Source organism: Equus caballus, chromosome 2 (assembly GCF_041296265.1).
Source record: "Equus caballus isolate H_3958 breed thoroughbred chromosome 2, TB-T2T, whole genome shotgun sequence".
Lineage (NCBI taxonomy): Eukaryota > Metazoa > Chordata > Mammalia > Perissodactyla > Equidae > Equus > Equus caballus.
Window position 1 is genome coordinate 53,771,840 of NC_091685.1, and position 18,020 is coordinate 53,789,859.

The window sequence follows — 18,020 nt, forward strand, 5'->3', positions numbered from 1 at the left end:
CCCAAGATTCCAAACCATCAGACATTAAAAAACAGCTCCCTACCGAGTTGAAGTTTCAATTGAAGAGCAAGGAACATAGCCAGCCTAAAGGCTCTCCCACTGACATATCCCTTACTTCAGATAGCTTGCCTTTGACTCCTCACTGACTCAGTCCCAGAGCGTCTCCAGTGGGGACATGGGAGCTTCCCAGGTGCTGCAAGTCCACTTGGAGGACAATGGAGATTAGCGGGAACCCTGGGCCTCTAAGCATGTCTCATGGAAATGCCAGGATAGGAATTTCCCACCAGCTGCAAAGAGAGTGAGACCTCTGGACGCCAGAGCAGGAGAATTTGGAAGCGAGGATTCAGGAGTTGGGACGTCTAAAGCCAGAAAGAAGAGCCACTCTATTGAGGACAGAGAATTAGAGGGCACTTCCCCGTATCTGTCACAGAATGAACAGTTTCCTCCTGAAAGTTACTTCAGAAAAATAATGAGGCAGTTTTTTCAGTGGATTAATTCCAAGAAAAAAATCACAGGGCAGGAAAGTCCCCAGCAAAAAGCCAAGTTCACGTCAACCTTTGCACCGCTCTGAGACCCAGCTCAAAGTGAAGCTCTCGTGAGCTGTGGGCCTCCTGAAGCTCATGAGCTCATGGCAGCCATCGGGAAGATCCTAGAGGAGAAACTGGCATGTAGATACGAACCTGAGGCTGCAGAGTTAAGTCAGCAGAAGGGGGAACTGCAGGCCCAGGTAGAGCCTGACGAGGGGCATCCCTCCAACTACGGGGCTCTCTCTGACCCACAGCCAGGGCAATGGGCAAGGACCACATCCTGCAGCCAAGATGCTGTCCCTCCTGACAAGAGTTTTCGTACAAGGGTTAGACAGAAATGAGACAGGATCAGACAGCCCTGGAAAGTTGTGGCCTTCAAGGACCAGCATTTATGCCAGAGTCAACCCCCTTCCCAACTCTACAGGGAGTCTGTGCCCCATCCAAGACCCACCTGCATGCATGATGTATGCCACGTCCCTCCGGCCACCCTCACCTCTAATGAAAGCACTGTGTTCAGAGATCTGACTCTTCTATTCAAACAGGAAATGCTTCTCCAACACTTCCAGGGAGGAAAAATGTCCCCAAAGAAATCATTCAGTCCTTGTTGAGAAAGCATTGCAGTTTTCATGAGAACACATCCTCTGATGAGAACCATGGTTAGCACAACCAAGGATACTGATCGTCCTCAATAAATGTTTCTGCTAGGAGAGAGTAGTGTTCTCTGTGTGGTGCTTTGGGGGAGTGGATTTGGGGTTCCCAGCGCTTATGCTCAGGGAAAGGAAGGAGGGAAGTCAGCTCTGACTGATTTCCTCTTTCGGTTTCTGCAAGATGACCAGTCCCTTGTAGGGGGCCTGACAGTGGCTTTCTCAGTTTTATCTTGGGTCCTGTATTTGACCTTATTCAGATGTCCTGTACTTAAAACACTTTACTTTTTCATAAAAAGTACAAAAAGTTTACTCTAAAAACTTCCGGGCCTTTTCAAAATGAGAAAAACCCTTCAAGTCCAGAACTTGGCTCAACTTGTCTTTCCATCTGCTCCCTCACTATCCTGAACTATACACAGCTGCGGGGTGGGATGCGTTCCTCTGGAAGGATACAGCCAGAATTTCCCCTTGTTGCCTCAGAAAGTTTTGGAATTGGAAGTGTGGGGGTGTTTAGGCCCTGAGGTGAGTGGCAGGGGGAAATGTTGCTCTTGGATCTCTTGGTGAGGAATGAATGTCACCTGCTCCTAAGAGCCTTTCTCTCCCTCAGGAGGTCTGGGTGGTGGGCCGCGTCCCCACGCCTCAGCTGACCCTAACGGAAATGGGGAGCAGTTCACCCTTCCCCTTCCTCTACCCTTCCTGGAGCGGAAGGGAGGAGAGAACTCGCAGCTCTGAAAAGGACCAGAGATAGGAATATTTTCCTGAAAACGGTAACTTACCTTCATTTAGAAAAAGTTGCTGATTCCTGAGTATCTCACAGGTGAGCAGTCAGTGCAGGTGTGTGTATGGGTGGGTTTTGCGATTGTGGACACTAGAGTGGCCAGGGCAGGGTCTAGGAACTGGGTGGGTCCCACCGAAGAATCTGTTATATGTGGGGTGGTAATCTGTCTGGAAGGCACATTCTGAGCTCGACAATGAGGTCTCCCTGCATGTGAGGACACCTCAAGGAATGGGAGGAGCCGCTCCCAAGGGAAACTTCCTCAGGAGGCCCAGCTTGGTAGAATTATTGCAAGACCAAGAGATCACCTGGCTATCATTTGTAGGAATGGTCGTCGGGCAGCCACCCAGAATTTGGGGCAAAAGGACAAAACAAGTAGGGAAAAAGGAATGGTGGAGTGAGTGGAAAAGGAAGGAAAAAATGAGGAGGGGAAGAATGACCTTATCATCACTCCTCATGATCCCTGAGGGTCACTTCGAGCTCACAATGTCCCTTCTAGACAGATTAACACCCCACATCCTGGCCATCCATTCCACCCAGCACTACCTTACCTAGGCCTCACCTCCTGGAGACTAATCAGGGCTGGGGGGAGCACAATGATACCACTGCAGCTAAGAGAATTGGGGATAGTCTTCGAGATTGAAGACAGTATCTCCAGGAATGTTGTCAAGGAGGCTGTCCTCTCATTTGGTGCCTGCCTTCCCAGCCATGCTACATCTTACACCAAGGTTACAGTAATTTAGGGGTGTGTTAGTTACTATATAACAAATACCCCAAAAGTTAGTGGCTTAAAAAACCAAGTATTTATTAATTCATAGTTTCTGTTGGTGAGGAATGTAGGCAAGGCCTACCTGGGTTCTCTGCTCCAAGGTCTCTCACAAGGCTGCAATTAAGGTGTCAGCTGGGGCTGGGGTCTCATCGGAAGGCTTGACTGGGGAAATACACACTTCTTTGCTCACTTCTATAGTTGCTGGCTGGATGCAGTTCCTCAAGGCCTGTTGGACTGAGAGCCTCAATTCTTGGATGGCTGTTGGCTGGAGTTGGCTGGAGGCAACCTTCAGTTCCTTGTCATGTAGGCCTCTCCAACATGGCAGCTTGCTTCATCAAAGCCAGGAGAGAGTCTGCTAGCAAGACACAAGTCACAATCTTGTAAACTAATGAGGGAAATGATATCCCATCACCTTTCCCTTATCCTATTAGTCAGAAGCAAATCATGAGGTCCAGCTTACACTCAAGGGGAGCAGTTTATACAAGGGTGTGACTAGCAAAAGAAGGGATCTTTGGAACCTTCTTAGAACTCTTCCTAACACAAGGGTTTCTTCTTGGACATCCCACTGAGTTCACTGAAGCAAAAGTGACCAAAGGGACCAAGTGGATCCTTGTGCTCATCCATATCCACGTCATCAAAGTTAAAGCTGTTTAATGGCTAAGCGGAGTAACGTCTGGTAAGAAAAACATCAAAGAGATTGAAGCATCCAAAGAAGGAGGGAAAGGTGGCATGGAGGTAAAGGCGGTGTGGGGTCATCATGAACGGTAAAGTGAAAGGAGCCCTTAGAACCACCTGCCTCACCACTGCCAGTATTCAGACTTAGAGGGGAGGAAAAATTAGGTGCAAGACGGCTCATCCTCACTCCGCCACCGTATCTCCACTCTGCTCTAGCTCCCCGATACAGGCCTAAAGAAGCAACCTTCAGTTCCCATAGAGATAGCCAGGCTTATACAGGAAGCAAACCCTACAGCTTGCAAGGTTTAACTTCTGCTCTTATTGATATATTTAATATAGCACATCCATCATTTCAAATTTGCTTCTCACAGCTTGAACATCAGAGAGGATGAATCACACAATCGATGGCAAAGCCAGTACTAGGGAATTCAGCATGTAGCTCCCATTCTGGGATGTTTTCCATGAACCCATTGCCAAAGAGCTTCTAACCAAGGGAGAGGTGGTGGCTCAAAAGGGCTGACTTACTGGCTGGGGTCACAAAACAAGTCATTCCTGGTGCCCAGATATTTGCTTCTATTCAGAGAAACACTGGATGAGGCAACGAGACAGAATTTGCACACTCAGCACATCTAGGCAGTGAACTGTCCAAATGAGGTGACAGTACCACCCAGGAGTGATCCCACACTCTTGTTCTGCTTCTAGTACTGTTTTCCTTTTTCCCAGATTCCAGTTCCTATGGGAAAGCAGGACTCTTACCAAAAGAAGGAAAACGTATTAGCTGAACAGTGACTGGAGAGATGAGGATGAATTTCTCTACAAACAGATTTCATGGGCTTGCTGCTTATACCCAGAGATCAGTGCTGTGCAGCTTGGGGGGCATGGGGGGTGGGGGTGGGGGTGGGGGTCTCATATTCACGATATTCTGTGGCACCTGAAGAATTTTCAGTGACATAGGATGTGATGGGAATGGGTTACCTGAATTTTTATACCCTCAAGCCCACACTCCAAACCTAATGTCAGGGCCAATAAAATGCATGAATTGACTGGTACCTTGATGTGGCTTGGGTATGGGAACCCCAGATCCCAGCTTCAGGTACTGTGAATTTCTCTGGTACCAGGTGCTGCCTAAGGGGATCAGCTTTCTTGAGGCAGCCTTCACATGGATTAACACTCAGAATTGTGCCCTAATCTGCAGCCACAATGAAGGGGCCAAGGCTATGAGAAGGGGCTCTTCTCTCTCTCTCTCTTTTTTTTTTAAAGATTGGCACCTGAGCTAACAACTGTTGCCAATCTTCTTCTTCTTTTTTTCTCTTTTTCTCCCCAAATCCCCTCAGTACATAGTTGTATATTTCAGTTGTGGGTCCCTCTAGTTGTGGCATGTGGGACGCCGCCTCAACGTGGCCTGATGAGCAGTGCCATGTCCACACCCAGGATCCGAACCAGTGAAACCCTGGGCCGCCAATGCGGAGCGTGCGAACTTAACCACTTGGCCACGGGGCTGGCCCTGGGGTTCCTCTTGAGGCCTTTCCTCTGGAACTTCCATTGGCCCTGGATCAGAGCCTAAATTAGGCTATTTTCCTGGGGTCGCAAGGACATGTTTGGTCTTCCTTAGGGAGGCCAAGTGGAAGCTCAGAGATTTGTGGAGGCTGCCTCCCTATCTCTCCCAGGAGACTCGGGGTCTGTTCCTTCCTTCTATGGGAGCCAGAAGGTAGAGAAGGAACTGAGTATTATGCAAGTTTAGCAATGCTTCACTGTGGGAGGGGGTTGGGCTGACAAGAGTAGGTAATTTTCCTTTGCAGGGATTCTTGCCCAGCTTGAGGCAACCTTCATTTGAAGCAGGATAATGCTGTTTCTACCCTCCACCTGAGGGGACTCCAGAAGGAATAAAAGTTACCTTTCCTCATTTGTCTTACAGGAAGTTCTGGGCTTCTGGGTTCAGGAGTTATTAATGGCTTTCATGTTTCCTGAACCCAAGGAGAAGTTGTGAGACACCTGTCGTACAGTTGTGGACACCTGTCCAGACCCTCATGTGGGAGGAGACTTTAGCTGGCTGCTCCAAGGAGAGAGGAGATAGGGGTTGACACAAGTGCTGGGGTGAGAGAAGGAGAGTTGCCTAAAGGTAGCAGTGGCTCCAAGACCCTGAGAATCAGGATGTAGACACGAGTCCCTTAGGTGGACGGGTTCTGTGTGGAAGTCCTCTAGGAGACAGCACAATGTTTTAAGGGATGAAGTGATGATGCTGAGATGACTAATCATCAAGCCCCATCATCTTGAGAGCTGTCGCAAGACACGGCATTGCTCACACTTAGCACAGAGGCTGTGCAGCCACTGGCCTTTCAATGGGCCCGAAGGGCTTGGGCAATGAAAATCCCAGGGGCAACCAAGATGGACTCAAGATCACAGGCTCTTACCTACATATTTGATGGTGAATACTTAACTAAATAGGCAAAATGCTCCCATTAATGACTACTATTGTATATCTTCCTACCCTTTAAAATGGGGTCTTTGAGCCAGATTTAATTTAATTTAGAAAAATTAAGTACTGCTTATTGTACTTCAATGTTGTGAAACAAATTTATGCTTTTTATGTATATTATCCCATTTAAACTTTACAATGCTTTGAAGTAGGTTTCTTTACCCTCTTTTATAGAAGAGCACGACCTGAAGGGCAGAGAAGGTAATATATATTCAGAGTGCTAGCACAGAAGAGGGAGCCAGGGATGGAGAGCCCCCTTACGCTGTGAGGGATTGTTTGGATGTAAATGATGGCAAGTACAATTCAACTGACTTTAAAAACAGGATCTGTTGACTCAGGCACCTGAAAAAGGTCTGGGAGTAAGGCTGCCCTCAGGCAGGAGGATTCATATTGGGGCTCAGCTGATGTCATCAAGTTTCAGTTTCTATCCATTTCTCTGCTCTAGATTCTGGACTGGCTACCTTGTAAGTCTGTCTGGCAAGTTCGTAGCTACATCTTCCAAACTAAAAGCACAGCTAAAAATGGGTTGTTTCTCCCACTAGTCCCTTCAAAAGTCCCACTGTGCCTTATTGTCTCCAGTTGGGTCACATGCCCATCCCTGACCAAACGCTGTTGCCAAAAGCATGGACCAATCTTTTTGGCCAAGCCTGACTTCAATGCCCTCCTTTAAATTAAGAGCGTTAGTGATAAACAACTCCACTTGACATGGACTGAAACTGACAACGGGGTTAGATCCCCAGAGGGCAAAAGAAGGACTATTTTTAGAAGGTGAGTGAATGCTGAGTGTCAAAATAAAAACAAAAACAAAACGGATGTCTACTTCAGCCCTCTCTCTTACCACCCCATTTCTGCCTTCTTGTCCAGAGTCATGCCATGGACTGAAGGTTAGAGTTAGAGGAAATGCCAATTCTGTGGAGGACAGGAAAGGAACTCAAAGTGGAAGGAATCAATCAGAGGCCCCAACATCCATGCAGATAGACCATCCAATAATCTGATCTCTCACTGTCTGCTCCTTCTCATCTTAGAGTCCTTTACCTTCATTCCAGTTCGGTTATGGCCATATCCTAGAACTTATCACCAGCAACACTTGTGTGTTCTGAAAAAATACAGTCTGACATTCCACCCTTTATCCTCTCAGCTTATGCCCTCAGCATGTTAATTCCTCAACCTATTCAGGAACTACAAGCCACTCTATACTTTCCCCTGCTCACCTGACAACCTTTGTCTTCATTTCCTCCCTCTCCAAGGAAAACTTCATGGGGCATCACTTAATCCTAAACCTAAATATACTGCTCTGCTCTAAACAGCCTACCCCCTTCTTTCATTAGTCCTGTCTAGCAAAATCCAACTCTGCCTTTTTTAGAACTGCCTTCAAATAAGGGCCTGCTTCCTCTTGGATAAAATCACACAAGTGTGTTTGTGCCCCATAAACTTCTGTTCTACATTTGTTGCTCAGCTCCACCACTGCCTCAGAATCCAGTCATTCCTCCTGTGTTACCATGTGCCAGACGCTCTTCCAAGCACTTGGGACACCCAGTGGAGGCAACAAACAGAGGCCCTGTCTCGGGGGAGCTTCTGTGATTGTTTTCTCAGTCAACTCGCTTGCCTAAGTTCTCAAAACAATTCCACTTTCCTACACCATGTCCACACTCCTCGCTCATTGATCATATGTGCTGGACCACCAGAGGGAAACAGAGAAGTCATCAGATGGGAACTTTTCTTCATAAAAACTTCAAAACAAAACAAAACCAAAACCAAAACCAAAACCAAAATGAGATCCTCCATCTCTTCTTTCCTCCTTCCTTCCCACCATACTGAAAGGTTTCTCTCAATGCTTTCCTTAATCCTCCCAACCTGGGATCTGCCCGCCCTTTCCAAGTCATAACACTTTCACATGTGTGGACTATCTGCCTTAATTATCTACTCTTCCAGAGGACCAAGACTACATTTACCTCATCACAGCTGGAAACACCAAGCAGAGCTCAGAATCCTCTGGAGGAATACATTGGCAATAGGAGGGATCTATGGGGAGGTCCTGCCCAGCATGCTCTGGGGCGGGGCCACGTCTTGGGGCAGGGCCTGAGAGACTCTGAGAGCCTGTTTGGCTTCTTGAGGGCGACAGCACCAGCAACATGGCCAGACATCTCACCTCAGCCTTCTGGAAGATATGAGTTGAGATTTAATTCAAAGACAGGTTCTGAGGAAGGTTTCTGGATGCCTGAGTGACCTTCCCCACTGCCCAGCATGAAGGATCCTTTCCTCCATCTGCCATTTCCATTACGGTGGGCAGGCCCTCACAGCCCCTGGGCCCCCAAACTCTCACTCCAGGCCCAGCCTTAGAAGGTGCTCAGAGGCCTGGGGGCAGGGCTGTGCCTGCCCAACACCACCCCCTTTGACGATGGCACTCTTAGGAACTCCACCAAGGTGAGAATAGTAATAAATAGAGTAACAATATTGACAACTGTTAAGGCTTCACCTTACACTGGCTGCCTGGCCTTGCACAAGTAGCCTGAGTCTCAGATCTCATCTATTATGCACAGATACTGATGTGTACTGATAGGGTTGGTCCTCGGAACTGGAATGAATGAGTAAAGAGTTTCGAACAGTGTTTACCTAACACTAGAAGTTTAATATGTGCTACCCATTATTATCACTCATTTAAAATGCTAGGCCTCCTCTTTATTATTTTAGAAGTATCAATTTACCACTCATTCATTCTTCCTTCCTTCAGAATGAATTTATTTAGTACCTAACATGTGCCAGACACTATGCCAGGCTCTGGAATACAATGGTAAGCAAAAAGGTAGAGTCCCTGCCTTCATGGATCTTACAGTCTAGAGGGGAGATCAGGCAGAAATTAATTATACAAGATTGTGTAAATGTCCCATGTTACATTCTATGAAGGGTTCATGAGCTGGTTGTCGGTGCCAAGGGAGTTTAAAACATGGGGATTTGGCCTAACCAAGGAGAAGAGGGTCTTCCTCACCCATCCCTCAGGAGCTGATGAGGCTTAAGAGGTAAAAGGTGAGTAGGAGACAACTTGGCAAAGCAGGGAGGGAGAAGTGTTCCAGGCAGAGGAATCTGGGTGATGAGAGCAGAGAGAGTGAGGAGGGAGGAATGTGATGCAACAAGAAGAGGGAAAAGCGTGGGAGGCACAGATTCAGCAGAGTTCTCTGGGCCAAATCAACTAGTTAAGTCTTTGGAGCAATGGGGAGCCAGGGGAAATTTTTAAGTTAGGATTTATTTATATGTGTAGGGTATTCAGATTTTAGTTGTATTATTTGAGTTTCCAAAAGATTACTGTGAATTAATACTGTGAATTAATGAATTACAGTGATTTAATGTGAAGAATGCTTTGGATGGGGTAAACAGGATGTGAGAGACCAGTGAGAAGGCCACTGCAGTAATCTACGAAAGAAATGATGTCAGCATGGACCACAATGGTGGTGACCAAAGTGGAGTAACGTGGACGGATGTGAGTGGCATGACTTCATTAATTCTAATAAGATGGAACATTTTTCCTTTTGTTTCGCTCCAGTGCCCAAGAGGAACAGGTTGGTGCAAGATGTGGGGTCTTTTATAGAGCTGGACAAGTCAGCAGACACGAAACATTTGAAAAGGCTGCTTGAACTGCTGACTAGCCAAAATCAAAGAGGAAGTTGACCTTCAACCCTTTGTTTTATTCCAGCTGCAGAAGTCATTTTCAGTTACTCTCTGACTCAAGTAAACACCACTCCCTGTCACCTTATCCCTTTGAGGGTTGGTTCACTTCTACATTTTCACTGGGACATGATTCTCACTGACAGTAGAAAGTTCGGCACCCAGACCTGCAGATGTGAAGACACTTGCTCCTCTCTCGAACTATTAGTACTTCTGGGAAACACGTCCCAGTGCCAAACTGTCCTGGTCCTGAAATGACCCCATTATTTGGGGAGGTAGTAAAGGAAATTGCATGTTTTAAACCCCGAGCGGCACTCTCTTTGGACATCAAAAGGTGTAAATGATAAAATACTTACTAGACTTAAAGACCAGGGAGTAAACGGGGGGCTGGATGCTGCCCAGACTCTCTGTGTCAGCAAAACATATCTGAGCTCAGCGAAGGACCAATACCAGGACCAAGTGTTTTCCTCAGTGGAATAATTAGACAACAGAGGTGGGCAATTTAGGAAAGATAACTTCTTCTGTCCCTGCTTTAGAATTCCTATTACAAACAAAACCCAATCCTTAGCAAGATTTAAGAGCATGGGACAAAGACTGCTAGATGTTGAACTGCTGGGAGTGGGCCCACGTTTTATTTATCTTTGTATCCAAGCACATCCGCAGTGCTTGCCACGAGGCAGATACTCAGTGAATGCTGGGTGGAACAAGGATTCCTCTGTGTTTTCATGGGGTATTTATATGGTATGGGAATTCAGTCATTTTTTGCCCCACTAGGTAGAGATGGATGCTTTCTGTTCTCCATGTTTACTTTGAACACCATTTAGCTACAGGGATGTTCTAAAATGAAATAATAAGGAAACCAGCTTTAATACGATTTTATATATACAGACAGATACACTTTCTGACCATGTGCAGATATGAATGCTCTCCCTGGAAGATGCTTTTGTAACCTAAATTGCACTAGCATGAGGTTAGAGATGGGGAAGAAAGGGAAAGTAAGGTAAAACTCACAGCTTAATTTCTAGACAGGATTGCTGCTTTAAAAATGAATTTCAGGTGCTTCTTGGCATACTTGGCCCAAGCACTGGAGATTTAACAGTGATTTGTGATTTGGTGTGACCCAGAACATGGCCCAATGGTCCTCTATCCTTTGAAGCCGTCAGTCTGTTTTCTTGATTGCTGTTCTGGACTTTCTCACCGTCACTCCCCATCAGGGCCCCATTCCTTCTGCTCTGTCCTAGTGGAGCAGTCCCTTGACCTTCATTCTCCCACTACTCTAGTCTCGACTTCTCCTTGTTGCTAGATTACTCTATTATTGCTTCTCAAATTGTGGTTCCCAGACCAGCAGCATTAGCATTGCCTGGGAACTTATTAGAAATGCAGATTCTCGGGCCTCACTCTGGACCTACTCAAGAAGAAACTTTGATGTGGGGCCCAGCAATTTTAACAAGCAAGGTAATCTCCAAGGTGAGAACCACTGCTGTATGTAAAGCTCAGTTCTGAGCATATCACCCCTTTGCCCAATACCCTTTATTGCTTTACTGCTGACAACCACACGAGTGTGTGTGTGTGTCTGTGCGCGCCCTTCTATCCAAGGCCTTCTGCAATCAAGCACCAGCTCATGTGTCCCCACGCAGGGAGGTGTGTTCCACAGTCATCCTAATGGGTTACCTGCTCTTCCGTCTGCTCTTCTGCCGCCTCTCTCTGTTAATGTTGGGTCCTCTGCTAGAAATACCCACCTCCTCCCTCTCCTTGTAGAAACCTTGCTCATTCTTTAAGGCTCACTGAAAAATTAATATTTATCTAAGGAATCCATACCTGTGCCTTTAAAACCAAATAGTACTGAAGGCTTTATAAAGAACCATGGCAGGCCCTCCCCCACCTCACAACCCCAATCCTTCCTATCCCCTCAGTTCCATTCCCCATGGAAACCACTTGAGCCATTTCTATCATAGTTGTTCTGGTGTTTACCTCTATTTATATAACTAATACGCAAATACTTGTATTTAAAAGTAATTTTAAAATATTAGACACTAACTTCTTGCCGTGGTAGATAAAATTTGAGTAGGTAAAATTGCAGGTGGATGAAATTTGGTCGACACCCCATTCTCCTCTTCACTCTTCTCAATCTGTCCTCACTTAAATCTTTATTCATGCAAAGTTCATCTTGGCATGGAAGGTGACCCCTTTCCTGGAACGTGTTCAGAGACTGCTCCTCCCCTGCTCCCACAGAGCTGTGTATCTCTCTTAGTGCACTGTCCCCCTTGCCCTTCCACGTTTGTATGTATGTGTCTCCCATTCCCACCAGCTTGTAAGAGCCAGGAAAGTCTAATCCGTCTTTTACTTTCTCTGAATCCTCCCAGGGCAAAGCACAGGGCCTGGGATATAGTACACACTGAGCAAACGTGGCCAATTTAACCGTAAAGTAAAATATCTGCCTGACCTTTGAAGCTTGCTGGTGTGACAGCAGTACTTGGAATGAGTCTTCCCGTTCCAATGTGGTTTTCCAACATTATTGTGGGGAATAATAAACTGGAGTCAGGAGACTTGAGCCACACCACCTTCTTGGTGACTTCTTTTAAGACCTTGGGGAAGGCACTTAATGGTTTTGCTTCCATTTTTTCATCTATAAAGTGGCAACAATAATATCTATGGACAGAGTTGTAGGGAGGACCAAATACAACAGCACAGGTTATCAGGTATAAGGCATTACATTGATTCCTTATGTTTAAAACAAAAAGGCAAACCATTTTCTGGTAGCACATCGGGCTATAACGAGCATTAAAACCAACCTTTAAGTAGAAAACTTTATTTTCAGATGATCCAGGGGGTCTTTCTTCCAAGATCAGCCTAAGATTTTTTCGGAGGAAACTGTATTCTCATTGTCCTGAAATTTGAAGCAAGAAAATTCAATCATTTAAGACCATTTGCCTATTCTGACTTGTTGATGAGAAATCACCACTACTGCCACCCTTTTAGCCTCTGAAGGGATTGTAAGCTTTGTCTTGATTTGATGGCTCAAAAATAAAATCTACCAAAGGCACATTTTCTAAGCCTTGTCTGGCTCTACCCATTAGAAAAGTGTGAGCTACTGTTCTATCAAAACTAATTATATTTTAAATCTACAACCAAGTCTCAATTACCAAGGTTAATGGGACTACATGCATACATAATTCTCTCTTACATTTATACAGTGCTTTTAACTTCTTCAAAGCACTTTTCACTGTACTGCATATATAAAACAGAGGCATTTTTTTAAATCCACAAATAAGGTAAAAAATAAATCTTAAGATCAATAATTTCAACTTTGTACCTGTCAAAAGCTATTAGAACTTGCAAAATTGTCTAATAGGACTTTCATTGCCCTACTCTCCTCTTGACCCCTCTCAACTAAGGCCAGAAAAGACCGAAAGATCTGGAGGAATCTCCAGAGGAGAGGAAGCCAGAGAGGGAAGGAAGCCAAGGACCTGGGCCATCCACAGCCTGGATCATTAGCTCCAGCGTAATTGAGAATAACTGACTGTATGTGTGACTATGGCCAGAAAATCCAGAAAGAGATGAAAAGGCAAAGAAAATGACGTGTGAGTAACAGTATTTACAGGGTCTGTCCTTGTCATTCTCTCAACAAGCATTATTGAGTGCCTACTGTAATGACAGGTACTTTCAACAAAGAGGATGGACACAGCAATGAACAACCCAGGCAAGACTGGTATTTTCATAGTGATGACCTTCCTGAATGGTGCAGACAGACAACAAACACAAAGACACACAACTTCACATAAACAGATAACTTCAGGTGGCACTAAGCTCTGTGGAGTCCATAAACACAGGAATGTGATAGAGCCTTGGGGAGGGGATGCTGTTGTAGATAAGGTCACCAGGGAAGGCCTCAGGGTATCTGAGCTGCAATCTGCGAGAAGAGCCCACCCTGTGCAGGTCTGCAAACCAGATGATGGAATGAGTGAACTCGCCAAGTATGCTAGAGGGAGAGGGGTCCAGGCCAGTTTCAAGGGGTTCCAGGAAAGTCACTGTTCTGTGGTTATTCACTTTGTGTCCTTTTGGGGATATTACTAAAACCTCTCCAGGACCCCGGATTTATTGCCTCTACAATGTGAGTTGCTAACACTGATCACCTGGACAGGGGAGCACTGAGAAATAATGGGTAAACAATTGTGAGGAGCCACATAAATGCTAAATAATGCTCATGGTAATAAGCTTTTATTAAAGTCAGCACCTTGATAGGCAGCTCACAATTGGATACCTTGGCAAATGTGTGAATTGACGTGGCTGCTCCCTGTGCACACCAGCACCATCCTTTAAAACAGAAAAAAATAAATGAGCCTATGGTCATGATATTCGAAGTAGTTAGTGATCAAACAACTGTCTGGAGAGAAAGCTGGTGTGTGAAGTGTACAATGGGAGCAGGAAGATAACGGCACATCACAGCCCAGCTCACGCAGAGGATAACTCATGAATTGACTGGATGCTTGCTGGTGCACACACCATCCACTCCAGGGTGGTATTCTAACCCCATCAGGACTAGGTGCTGCCACCAAAAGCCCCAGCAGACAGGAAGGGGAGTGAGAAGGAGCCAGAACAGAAGCATCTCTGGCAGCAGCCCTCTCTGGCCCTCTTGGCCTTGGAAAGCCACCCCCGGGGGAGGACTGAGAAGCCAGCACCAAGGACCCTACCTTGGAAGGGCACCAAGGAAGTGGTGGGGGGGGGTGTGAGGGAGGAGGAATGAGCATTGCATTTCTCCCTATGAGAATGAAATATCCCAACGCCAGGAGAGACTTCAGTTGTCGTTATAACTGAGCTTCCCCACACAGAGATATGAGTCCACCCCTTAGAAGCAAATCTTCCTCCCCCAAAACCTCCCCCCAAAATATAACATTAACATCACAAAAAATGAATTCTTTTTTGTGGGTCCTACCATCTCTTTGATATAAATACACAAGTGCCTAAACATTCTTTCCCATCTCCCATCCCACATCGGCAATCAGATTGTGACGCACACACACACACACACACACACAAGCACATGCTCACACAAATACCACACACACCCAAGCACATGCTCACACAAATACCACACACACCCAATTCCTTTGTTAAGCCCTGGCTCAGCTATTATAAGGTACCTGTGGAGTGTAGGTCACATAGCAGAAAAGTTTAAATTACTGTTGCTTCTACTCTGAAAAGCAGACAGGAAGAAAAGACAATAAAAAAGAAAACACTTATTTTAAGGCTGAGACTAAACACTCTACTCCACGTTGACTGAGGTCACTTTCCCACTGTGGGATGGGGAGAATCGAGATGATCTCTGAGGTGCTATGAACCCACAGTGCAGACTTCATGTTTTGAGGCTTGACTAGAAACGACGGGGACGTGAAAAAGAACATGGCGAGATAATCCTAGTCTTCAGGAAATTATGGTTTAAACTGGGCTGGAGAAAGACCAAGATCCTCAAAAATATCTAATTGATTTTAACCAAATGGAGTAATTTTAAAATGTTAAATACACTGGGATATCATATTAAAAGTATTCTGGGAGAGCATGCCGCATGGGACGTGGTAAGTGCTGAATTTTCTGCTGCTAAGGGAGGCATTCCTATCTGCCAGTGTCTCATGCTGCTCAGACCTGAGTCATTCATTTAGGTAGACCATTTGTCCAAGTGCATCATTTCTCAAAACAGCCAATGAAGGAATCCAGGGAGAACTGTCCTGAGGAGATGTGGTCATCCTCAAGGCCAAATCAGTCTAGACTAAGATGGTTTTTAGCAAGACTGCCCAAAGGGCTTCTAGACTTTGTTTGGTAAGTGCTGTTAATGCCTTGGTAACAATGGACTGTTGATAAGGTGGGAGATAATGTCAGAAGGAAGGAAGGTACCCGCTCACATCTTTTGCTTTTAACTTAAGCTAACCCATAAAATCCATTATCAAACCCCAAGGAATGCTCCCAATTATTGTCTTGGACCCTTCATTTTGCTTTGCTTTGTTTTTTTTTTTTTTTTTCAACTCTCTATTTCTGTTTTTACCTGGCACTGACTTGCTTGACTCCTCTTCTCCTCTCAGCTTCTGGCTCTGTGCTCCCCCTTTAGACTTGATGAGTAATTTTGGTTTTCCTGCTTTTCACCTTTGGCACCCCTTCAAAAATGGGTTAGGTTTATCTTCTGGCTCTTTCCACTTCTGACTGCTTGGAAGTTTGGATCACACTTAGCCAAGTTTTGATCCCAGGACCTTTCCCTGGCTTTGACCTGTCTCAGTGGCATCTGTGCTGGGCTTGACTCCTCCAGGTGAGGGCGTCGGCAAGAGGGAGGATCAAGCAAAGATCAAGCAAGGAAACAGGAAGAATACCTGGCTCAGCTTAAACTGTGCAGGGCACTGAGGCCTTGCTGGCCGTCCAGTCTCTGCCTCCTTCTTCCTCTGCTGCTTTCATTCCCTCCCGTCTCTGACTTTCAATTTTTATTAAGTTTCCACCTTCTGACTGGTCAATCCTCTTCTAGCATCCCTTTGTAAGATTGACATGGGAGTGAGAGTGATATCCATTAGCCAAAATAAGTTCGATAGCTGGGAGAAACTGCTGAATCTCTGGTGTCTTTATAGCACTTATCAAATCCCAATTAACCATATTAGTTGGCAAACTGCTCTGGCTTCCCAGGGAGTCAGCTGGTAGGTGAGTCAATAAATATCTGTCAGATGAATGGATGCACACACACTAGTTGTGTAGCATGGCATCAGGTACTTTAAATAATACAAAGTATAAGACTTCATCCTTGGCTGAAGAAGGACATCTTCTCATGGCCATTCACAAAAGGACTGTTTGGAAATATCACCAAGCGCTAGACCAGCTTCGCTATTTCTTCTAGAAAACAAGAAGAAATCTCTTGTTTCAAGACATGTTTGTGTCATCTCTTAATGCACAACTGGCTTCATGTGGGCAAAAGGGAACGTGAGCAAAGCCCTGGTTAAAGCATAACAGACACCCTTGGGCTAATGAACTGTCGAAGGTATTAGTGTCAGCGGATTTTCTACATACTGCTTTGTAAACAGCAACACGCATAAACCATAAACAAGGAGAATGAAGTGAGCACCCACAGACCCACCACTCATGTCAAATCATACAATGTTGATATCACCCCAGAAGCCTCCACTCTCCTGTCTGATAATCTTTCACTTACTTTTCTTTATAATTTCATCACCTTTATAAACTCCCATAAAACATTTAGTTATATCCAGTTTGGGGATCAAAATAGATTAAAAAACAACAATTGCAGGTGCATTCAACATTGGACATGAAAAAGAAAACTGGTTTTTTAATAAGATACTTGAAGTGTACACTTTCCGTAGGTGATCAAGACATTTACTCTTTCGTCCATTTTTATGTTTGCTGACTGCCAATCACTCTACTCCTTAATACTTCAAAGGTATTTTTCCCAAAGCTGCCTTTTGTCTTACACTAATGCTTTCCCGGACTCAAGTGAATTTTGAAGGAGATTGAGCTCATCATGATGAAATGGATGTTGACATTCCATAACCATCATTGTAATTATTCCTAATTTGTACTTTGCTTCAAAAACTCTCTTCCCTTGCCCCCTAAAGTCTGTACTTTCAGAATAGCATCTACAGCTTTAATTATACCTGACAATAAACTACTCTCACCACAAAATCTTGTTAATTACGGTGTATGTTACTATCTTCAAATATCCTGTTTCTTTAAAACTGCATTTATATGAGGTTCCCAAAGAGTTACAATATTAGCAATGAATGTTTTAACTGTTTCTGTAATTACTGTTTGTAATTACTACAAATCAAAGTTATACAAACTTTGGATTCGAGGCTGGTTGAATTATCTACCAAACTGGGGTGAATGGTCCTTTAATCAACCGTATACTGAACAAATCTACAGAGTAAAAACTGAGATGGAATTTGAGTGACTTGGTGTCCATCGAGAATCAAATCTGATGCTGTAGTGTTAACAAGGGACTTCAGGTCCAGAATAATTCTGTTAATCACACTTCTTCCAAATTAGTCAGTTAATATTGTGGGTCCTGATGAGACAGGATTTAGGAAGGCAGAGAGTGGCGGGGAATGCTCCTGGTGATAGGATCCTTAGAGCAAAGGACAGAAGACAAAAGGAGAAGGCTGTATTCGTGAGAAGTGATCTGGACCATAAGCGCTATAATTATAAGCTTATAATGTCACCACACTGCTTTCTGTAATGTAATATTTTTGTTGTCTGTTATTTTCCTTGATTCAGGTTTTGTATTTTTCATGATGTAATAGTGAGATCTAGTCTCATTTTTCTGTGTATTTGGATACATTGAGTAGAGTGCTCTGGCTGAGTAAAGAGTTTCACATATGGGAGACTTGAGAAACAAGAGTGGCAAGAAAAGTTAGGTCAGATTATGAAAATTCTTAAAATGTTTATATTGGACTTAATCCTTCAGAAGTCATTTAGTGTTCTCTTTTCTTTTTTTGTAATTGAGAGCACC

At 44.8% G+C, this 18,020-nt stretch overlaps 1 long non-coding RNA gene across 17 annotated transcripts in view; it reads right to left on the reverse strand.

Moving 5' to 3' along the window:
• Window positions 1-18,020, reverse strand: part of LOC138923253 (uncharacterized) — an 80,198-nt gene that overhangs the window by 44,362 nt on the left and 17,816 nt on the right. For 8 of the 17 annotated variants that reach the window (XR_011436607.1, XR_011436618.1, XR_011436612.1 and 5 more), the window contains 2 exons: window positions 12,319-12,413; window positions 2,798-3,070 (listed from right to left, as the gene is read on the reverse strand). This is a non-coding gene — a long non-coding RNA (uncharacterized lncRNA). Of the gene's footprint in view, window positions 1-2,797; window positions 3,071-12,318; window positions 12,414-15,563; window positions 16,391-18,020 lie in introns of all 17 variants that reach the window. The other 9 variants (XR_011436613.1, XR_011436617.1, XR_011436623.1 and 6 more) reach the window with 4 other exon arrangements.